The sequence below is a fragment of the Convolutriloba macropyga genome, unplaced genomic scaffold, assembly GCF_964194025.1.
Source record: "Convolutriloba macropyga unplaced genomic scaffold, txConMacr16.3 SCAFFOLD_2190, whole genome shotgun sequence".
Lineage (NCBI taxonomy): Eukaryota > Metazoa > Xenacoelomorpha > Acoela > Convolutidae > Convolutriloba > Convolutriloba macropyga.
Genome location: NW_027451075.1, coordinates 25,304 through 34,344, shown reverse-complemented (window position 1 = coordinate 34,344; position 9,041 = coordinate 25,304).

Here is a 9,041-nt window from a genome sequence, read left to right as displayed (position 1 = left end):
TGCGACATCAAATTTTTTGTAATAAAATTGCACACGGCTTTCACTTTATGTTTCTGTGAGCAAATAATTGAGCATTAAATCTTTTGTCCAATTTCGAATCAGCGCAAAAGTACTTGAAATTGGGTTTTCTCCTTAATTTCAAGTGCGGTAATTCCGGACTTGAAGTTGGCATAAATTTCCGGTTCAGGGCGTGTTTTTCTTTTACATTAATAGGACGGGTCGCTGGAGCGCATGTGTTTAGAACTGAAAAAATATATTTTCAACAGACGTTGGCAAGGCTTTAAAGAGACTAACGGGCTAAAAATTAAAAAAATATATATCCACCGCAAAATTCTTTGAACAGTGAATAATAAAGTGAATAAAGTGATATTTCTTCTCGGTCATTTATTTCTATGCAATGCACGTAAAATTTGTTTGACGCATTATTTAATAATAAAATAGAGACAAAATAATTGACTACTCGTGTAAAAAAGACAAATTTTCATGGAATGATCAATTATGAATTCCTGGTTTTCATAGAATGATCTTTTTATATGAGTTCGCAGTTTTCATAAGGGATCATTAATGGTCTGTCGGAGTTTTAATTGAAAGATCGTTCCTAAATTGGCAGTTTTATGAAAAGATCAATTGTGATTTCTTTTTTTTTCATACAAAGATCAATTTTGGTTAACTGGTAGAGAATTGTGGATAACCAGTAATAAAAACAAAATAATCAGTGAGTTTTCATGTCTCAAGCGAAGATCACATTAAGAATAATGTTACAAATTGCGTGATATCAAGTATGATCCCTGAATCCTTAAAAAAAACAGGATTAATTGTTACCACTTCACCTATCTTTTATGTTTTAAAAAAGCAGGTCTAATTGCATACAGGTCTTCACAATATCTGAATGCTGTGCTTGATCTAAAGCTTAAATAATAGTAGACATTGGAAAACCTCATCATTTTGAAACATTTTGAAATACTGCTGCTGGAGAAAATCTTTTGTGAAAACGATCTTTTGTTAAAATTTTTTCAGAAAAGGAGGTTTTCAAAACCTTTGCAGTTGATATTTAGAGAAAGCTCGCTTGAACACTCAACATTTCACCATTAAAACCCTGACAACTTTAGAACAAGTAAATAGCACTGCATGACAGCTTAGATCTCTTTGCAGCGAATTAATATGCGGCATTGTTTGCAGCACGAAAAAGTAACTTTTCATCATAAAAGAAACAGCAAAAAAGTTAAAGACAAGTCAAAGCAAATTTTTCATTAGTTGAGCCATTTTTAAGTTTGAAATGGTGTCTTAATGTTTATCTAAAAAAAGTTGAATAATATTAAAAAACAAAACTTTTAAGTTTAAAATTGGGATGTGATTTTTATTTTGCTATTGACTTATGTCTACCTACTGAAATCCTTCGTTTATCGGGATATTGATGATCACCTTGCATGGTAAGTTTTGTAATATAGGCACTCAATTTTTTGGGAGTCGCCAAATTATCCTTTAATGGAATTTTTCTGCAAATTACAAGAATTTTAGAATATAAATCAAATTTTGCGCAGTAAAATCTGATGTCGAAAAAAGTACAAATATTTTTTGTTACGTTTACTTGAATGAGCAAGTCTTTGTTTTACGCTTGAAAGAAAAAAAATGATGTACCACGATAAAAATAAGTAATAGAGAAAGTCATTTTTACTTCGGTTTTATCTTACACATAAATTTTGTGAACATTCATACAATGCCTAAAAAAATTTTGATGGTTTCTGCTGTTATCTTAAATAAAAACTAATTTTGAAACAGTTTCTTGAAAAAAATGCATTTTTGCCACCACCTAAATGTGGACCCAAAAATGTGCACCTAGCAACTAAATGTGCACCTAACAAAATATTATTAACGTCATTTGATAAATTTTATTGCAAAACAATTGTTTTCAATCAAGCCAAGACAGTAAACAAAATTATCTCCCAAGCTTTTTTTGGCACAGTTCACAGTTTAGTCAAATGGTCAACGTGTGTGTGTGTGTGTTTGTGTGCGTGTATGTGTGTGTGTGTTGTGTATGTTGTATATGTATGTGTTTTCTGTGTGTGTGTGTGTGTGTGTGTGTTTGTTTGTGGGTTGTGTGTCTTGTGTGTTGTGTGCGTGTGTGTCTGTTTGTATATATATATATATATATATATATATATATATATATTTATATATATATATATATATATATGTGTGTGTGTGTGTGTGTGTGTGTTGCGTGTGTGTTTTGTGTGCGCATGTGTGTCTGTGTTGTTTGTGTGTGCTGTGTGCGTATATATATATATATATATATATATATATATATATATATATGTGTGTGTGTGTGTGTGTGTGTGTTGTGTATGTTTTGTGTATATGTGTTTGTTTGTGTGTGTGTGTTTGTTGTGTGTCTTGTGTGTTGTGTGTGCGCGTGTATGTGTTTGTTTTTGTGTGTGTGTCTTTCTTGTGTGTATGTTTTGTGTGTGCGCGTGTGGTGAGTCTATGTGGATGTGTGTGTGTGTGCCCTGTGTGTGTGTGCCCTGTGTGTGTGTGTGCATGTTGTGTGTATAGGTGTACGTCTTCTGTGTGTGTGTGTGTGAATATGTGTGTGTGAGTGTGTGTGTGTGTGGGGGGGAGGGGTGGTGTTTTTGTCAGTATAAAGTAGAATTGAAAAATGAGAAAGACGCATGTCGTTAAAAGGGTTAATAGTATAAGCCTATATTTTGATATTATTAAGGTTATTCAAGTTGTTTTGATCCCACTAATTTTTTTCACCTTTGAATCAGACATCTACATTGACGCCAGGGTTAAAAAATGTCGTTGTCACCAAACGAATTGAACACCGGACAAATTTATTGAATTTAAATTGATCGTGAATTTGTAAATAAAGCAGAGCTTGCATTAAATTAGAGTCTGAGTTGGTTCCACTAATCCCAGTCGTGAAATGTGAAACAGAGTCCTTAATTTAATATTCAATTACTATCAAGACTTATAATTTGAAGAACAAATAGAAAATTTCTTTGCCAAACTCAATCGAAAGGTTCTAAATTCTGGCTTTAACCTGCCTTTTTTGAAATCTTTGCTAGATCTCGTTGTTTCGTTTAATGAACCAGTAGAACGCAGAATTGATAAAGAATTGTACCAACGTGATGTGAACGAATCGCTAATTTGGTCCCAAAACCCTGCCTAGAGTCCCTAAACCAATTAGATTGGAAAGATTTTTTTCCGAAAGAAAGTTAAAAATACTCGCCGATTCTTTCACTCCTTAGTTCTATGTTTTTACCAAGTAAACGGAAATAAAAAGAATAAAAAGAAAATTAGCCATTACGGTAATCAGTGACCAATCAAACCCTCTATCCACATTAAACAAAAACTAATTATATAGATGCAAACAACCATTCTTTCCGTGAACGCAAAATAAGCCGAAGTAGCAGTAAGTCGACAAAAAGCGAGCCGATAGTTACGTAATCATTATGCATTCTATCAGAAATTTTACATAATTACCCGTTAAAATCTTTACTGCGCATAGTATTTTAATTTATATTGTATTCCAGTGTATCAAAAAAAAGAAGATACGTCATTTTTAGGCATCTAGTTGTCGCACGCTTCAGCGGACCGCTGTCCACGGCCATGCCTCTCATTCGATTTGCCAGCTAAACCACAAACCACGGGCCGGCTATTGCGGCAAAGCCGCGAGGCGCGCCAGGCAGGCAATGAACAACTTATAATACAAGTGTCTCCAAAAATCTCTTTTATTTGACCCATTTTCAAAATTCGGCTTGCTTGCCTATCGACATCGCTGACCGCCACCATTGCGTTCAAAGAACATGATTTTAGTCGACGTAAAAAGATAGTCGAAAACGTTAAAACCAGAATATTAGAATTAATTGATGAGATAATTCCTGAGAGCAAACACAAGTTCAACGCGCAATTATCTTGTTATCTAAAACGCGATCAGATGTGATGATGCTTCCCGGGCCATGACCAATCATTAGCGATCAGTGTGACTTGATATGAATCTATAGCAACCGAAAACCGAAGAAGTTCGCAAGACCTGTGATGCAACTCTCTCAATTAAAATTCTTCAATTTAACTAATAGCTAATATCTAATCAGCTAATAAATAATTCGGCTAATTTTTGCTTCGGCTAATAATAACGGCACCTCTCAGGAGGATGATAACATAAAACAACCCGGGTCGAGATGTCAGCGCCGTTTCAGCGCGTTATTTTGTAAGAAATAGGCTGATTGTGCTAAAATTATGTAAGAAATGAATTGAATGCGCTGAAATGTGCTGAAACGAGCTGAAATGCAATGATTTTTCAAACTTTTCAGCCCAAAAATTTTTAATTAACATTACGCTGAAATGTGCTGAAACTTTATAAGAAACGTATTCAATATTCAGCGCAATTCTTATGTTTATTTAGTGGATTTAAATGCTTTTTGACAGCAATTCCTCAATTTCGAACCATTTAAATTGCTCTTATATTAAGGATTAACTTTTTCTGAATGTTTATTAAATTAAAACCAAACTAAAGTATCATGAATCAAAGGAGCTGTGGATTGAGTGATGGCTACGCAACCAGAGAGCAGGGTTCGAGTGTCAGTCAGCGCTTTTTTTGAAAAATCAGTGATTTTCAGCGCGTTTCTTGCGAAGTTTCAGCGCATGTCAGCGCATTTCAGCGCAATTTTTACATAATATTTCTCAACCCGGGCATCTAATGAGCGAGTTATACTGAACCAATTTAGATCAGACACTCTTCATTTTGTATAAAAATCATTCAAACATATTTTCAAACTTTAAATATTAATCGTGAAACTAAACTAAAACATGATTTTTGGACTTTTTTGTAGGTTTGTTGCAAAAAAAGGGCAAAACGTTAATTTTAAAAACTGGTATACTTAGAACCCGCTCCAAAGATATCTTAAAATGAACTACCTAGATAGTAGAAGCTCCTGTATAGAAAATTGATGCCTTGCAGCTGAAGTCGTTCTGGTTTTCTATACGGAGGCCAAAGTTCAAATCTAGACCCAAATTGATCAGGTACTAACTCAGTGCCAAAATGTCCAAAACAGACAGGCATCTTCAAAAATGATACTTCAAAATACAAATTGAATTATGAAGAACTGAATAAAATGGATAAAAGAATAATATGTAAGATCAATGGCAATCATATGCAAAGGTTTCATTCTTTGTACCTTTAAACAGCCGTGATTGTTTTCTAAGTTCGAACAGGAAAGAACGTATATTTTGTTGCGGATACAACCTCAAGATAGCAAAAACAAGAAGTTGAAATGGATTTACCGCGGAAAACCTTTGTCTCGCAATGCTAGATTATTTTCACCAAAAAACATGGAAGCCAAAATCTTGAAATTTGACTTTGCAATGCTAAAATTATGCTTCCGTTACATATTAAGAGAACTGATTTTCCGACAACCGTCTGATGTTTACTTACAGACGCCCAAAATTATTGAAAACTGCGGCTGATCACGGTCTTGGTTCTTTTCCTGTCATCTGACCCACAGGATCTGGATTTTTATTGGCGTCAGACGTCACCAAAGATAATTTTTTTGGTGAATTGAGCTGCAAACGTTACCACTAGAAGAAGGTCTAGATTTTTTGTCTTTCAGTTGTCACCAGTAGAAGCCCGCTCAGGTTCCAGACGTTACTTCTATTGTCTTGTTCCCCGATTAGACCAATAGAAAAAAATTGTTATTTTTCTATGAAGATTCTTCAAAATAGTGACAATTGACCCCTAAAAATTGATGTTATAACTAGTACTGTCCATATCAAATGTCCGATAAAGTTGCCACCCCTCAAAGTGCAAAATTTTAAAAGTAATCTAAGTCAATATGTTAACCGGCTCTAAATTAGTTTCTTTATGTTTCACAATAAAGTTTCAAGAAAAGACAACCACAAAAATACTTACCTAAAATTCAAAGTCAAGTAAAGCAAGAGAGCTAACTTACGCTTTCTCAAGTTATTCAGTTTTTTTAGCATAGCCTTCAATGAGATTATGAGCCACTTTGGCGACCCGTCAACCCGTCAGTGGCTGAAAACAGTAAAACTCAAACTTCTTACAATAAGCAACACCTCAGGGCTTTTTTTTCTGTCCCATAACTAGAGCAGGTTTTTCAGATTCCAATTTTTATGCCGATCTTCATTCGTCTTCTTTACTGAGGGAATATCACCATTTCCTTCTTAATTGTGCTAAACACAAATTGACGGAGAGTAATACGACAACAAATCTTGTTGTTCGGACACCCACTTTAGTGGGGAGGGAGGAACTATATACTCAACTGCGTTTTTTTGTTCAGTCAATTTTGGCTGATCGATATATTCATCGTAGAGAATTGTGAGTAGTATCATTGAAAAGCCCGTCCAGCGTAGAATACGGATATTAAAAGTTTTTTAATTTTAGTTTTCTACAGGCAGTTATCGAGGTTTAAAGTTTTGTGAACATTCGTTTATTTTTTTCACATTTTTATTAATTTTTGCTCAAATTTGGCACAATTTAGCTATTATAATTCAAAATTAGTTAATATCTTTAATGGCAGAGTGTTGTTGTTACCGTTAGAGATAGAAGATCGTTGATAAACTGTAGATTAAGGTTTTTTTGGCTGCAAATTTTTGATAATATTTTCAAAATTCAAACTTTTTTCCTCGAATGTGGCACAAAAATGGCATAATTATACAAAATGCATCGCTCTTTTTTTTAATATTTGGAGAATTCCTCGCAACATGTGGTCTAATTCGCAAACACTTGGAACACTTGGTGGGTTTGCTGGGCGCGCAAAAAACTGAGGGAGAGGTTCGACAATATCATGGATTCTTACAATCAGACACTTTTTGGTTTTTATTTCGATGCTGCCTTTTTTCAAAACAGTTTGCTTTCGTTTTTTAATGCTAATTACGGAAAAAAAATATTTTTCGCCGCTCTCTTAATGACAAATCCTATTGACGTAAACTTGAAGCCAAATGTAGATATAGTCTGTTATTAAAGATCTTAAGTGTTTTTATGGCTTTGAGAAGGAGTTTTAGTAAATTTTAACTGAATTCTTGTCTTTTGCCTTCCACTGTTATTCTTTTGGCAGTCTGATTTTTAAATTTAAGCACTCAAAGATCTAAATTTCTTCCTCAAGAGGTGCAAAGAGCAAACTAATTTTGTGACCAATTGTTTTAACAGAAGCTTTTATTGCTCTTGGTACTACGAGTTTTGATACAAAATTTTCTGATTTTTGTGCATAAATTCCCTTTTTTGCTGTTGTTTTTGTTTTTTTTGTAAATTGAAGCATTATTTAACAATCTAACTGAAAAAAAATTTCAAACAGTTGAAACTGAACATATTTTTTGTTTTTATAACATATGGTTTGAAGGGCTGCGATACCGTTCTCTTGCAGAAATTGGTTTTTTATGTTTGCCCTTTATTTGCTGTGAATTTTTGTTGTCATATGCCATATATTGTGTATTTAAAAATCTCAATGGCCATCTATTGATACACAAATGAACCTAATAACTGATATCGATAAATAGCTAATGGTTGTTTTGACCTTCGAATTAAGTTTCTAAAAAAAGAGCAGTAGTAATCTTCAATTCATCCCTTCATGTTCTGTTTTGAGTTTTTTTCGTATTTCACAATGTTGTATTATTTTCGTAAGTTAGCCTCAATATTTAGAGCTTTTTTAAATGATTTGTTTAATCAAACAGTAAATTTTCTGTTGTTCAAACGTTTCAAACGATGTCTTCAGGGCTTGAACATTTTGTTTCGGAAGAATTTTGTGAGGTTAGATACTTTTCAGTTTTTATGGTTCTTTTTTTGTCATTTTGTGATATTCGTTTTAACAAAAAGGCCCTATGATGGTCAAAGGAGACGCAATTGAAGATGTTGTGTTCTCGCGGTTAATATCTTATAAATTTAATGGCTTCAAAACTGTGTTTTCGTGAAGTTGTTTTTGAAACTTTTTTATTCAGCTAGTGTTTAATGTTGTTTTATAGTCTTATAACTTAGTCTCATTATTAACAGTCGGTAATATTTTTCTGAGTAATTGCAAGACAAACTGTCCACTCTTTTAGTCAGAAGAATTGTTTGCTATGATTTTTGAAAATATTTGTTTTTAATTAAAAAAAGAGATAGGTTTGTGAGAAATGCCAATTTTAATACTGTTAAATAAGCATCTCTATATACAATTCACATATTTTATCTACTGAAAATCATTTTGCTCTTTATAACGGTTTTATTATTTTAAAATGGTCTTCCTCTTGGAACAACCAGTTTTCATAAAACAAATTTTCGTTTTTTTTTGCATATTTGCCCCCTTTTTTGTAGGCTTTTCTTTTCTTTTCACAGTATCACAATAATGGGCGTCGTTTGATTTACAAATGTTGTTACCTTCAAAGAAAGCAAACGAAGATTTTTATTGTTTTTAGTGATCAGCTTGATATTTAATTGATTGGGGGAAATCGTTTTCACGTATAATTTTTCGTGCAAGTTTTTAGTTTTTGCCTGTACTTGTCGTTCTCTTTGTAGTCGTATGACATATCCTGGATTATGAAATGCCTCAGTTGCTCTTTATTGAGGTATAAAAGACTCTCTCAATGATTTCATTTGATGCGTAATGTTTCTAATCAGTTCGAATTGAAGTCTTTTTTTAAAAAAAAGCAATGTTTTAATAAACTTTGCCCCTTTTGCTCATTTCTGGTCAATTTGTTGCCAAGTCGAATTGAGGAAAAGTCCCATATTTTGTTCCAAAAAAGTACCGGTTAATTTTCTCAGTTCAAATTTCATCTGATGCCATTTTGATTTGGTTATTAGTGGTTTTCAAAAAGTGGACAAGGAGTTTTGGTCGTAATTAATATTTGTAACTATTTGATTTTTATTGCTGTTTTTACTGGTATTAATATTATGGTAGCCACAGGTCGCATAGGCCGTATAGAGTTGATTGTTTTCTTTTTGAGTAGTTTGTTGAACGATATGTTAATATGTTAATTTTTTTATCTCCTCCTCATTTGGTAGACAATTAAGTGAAAAATGTAGATGAGCGGGGTCGGAACTTATGTGC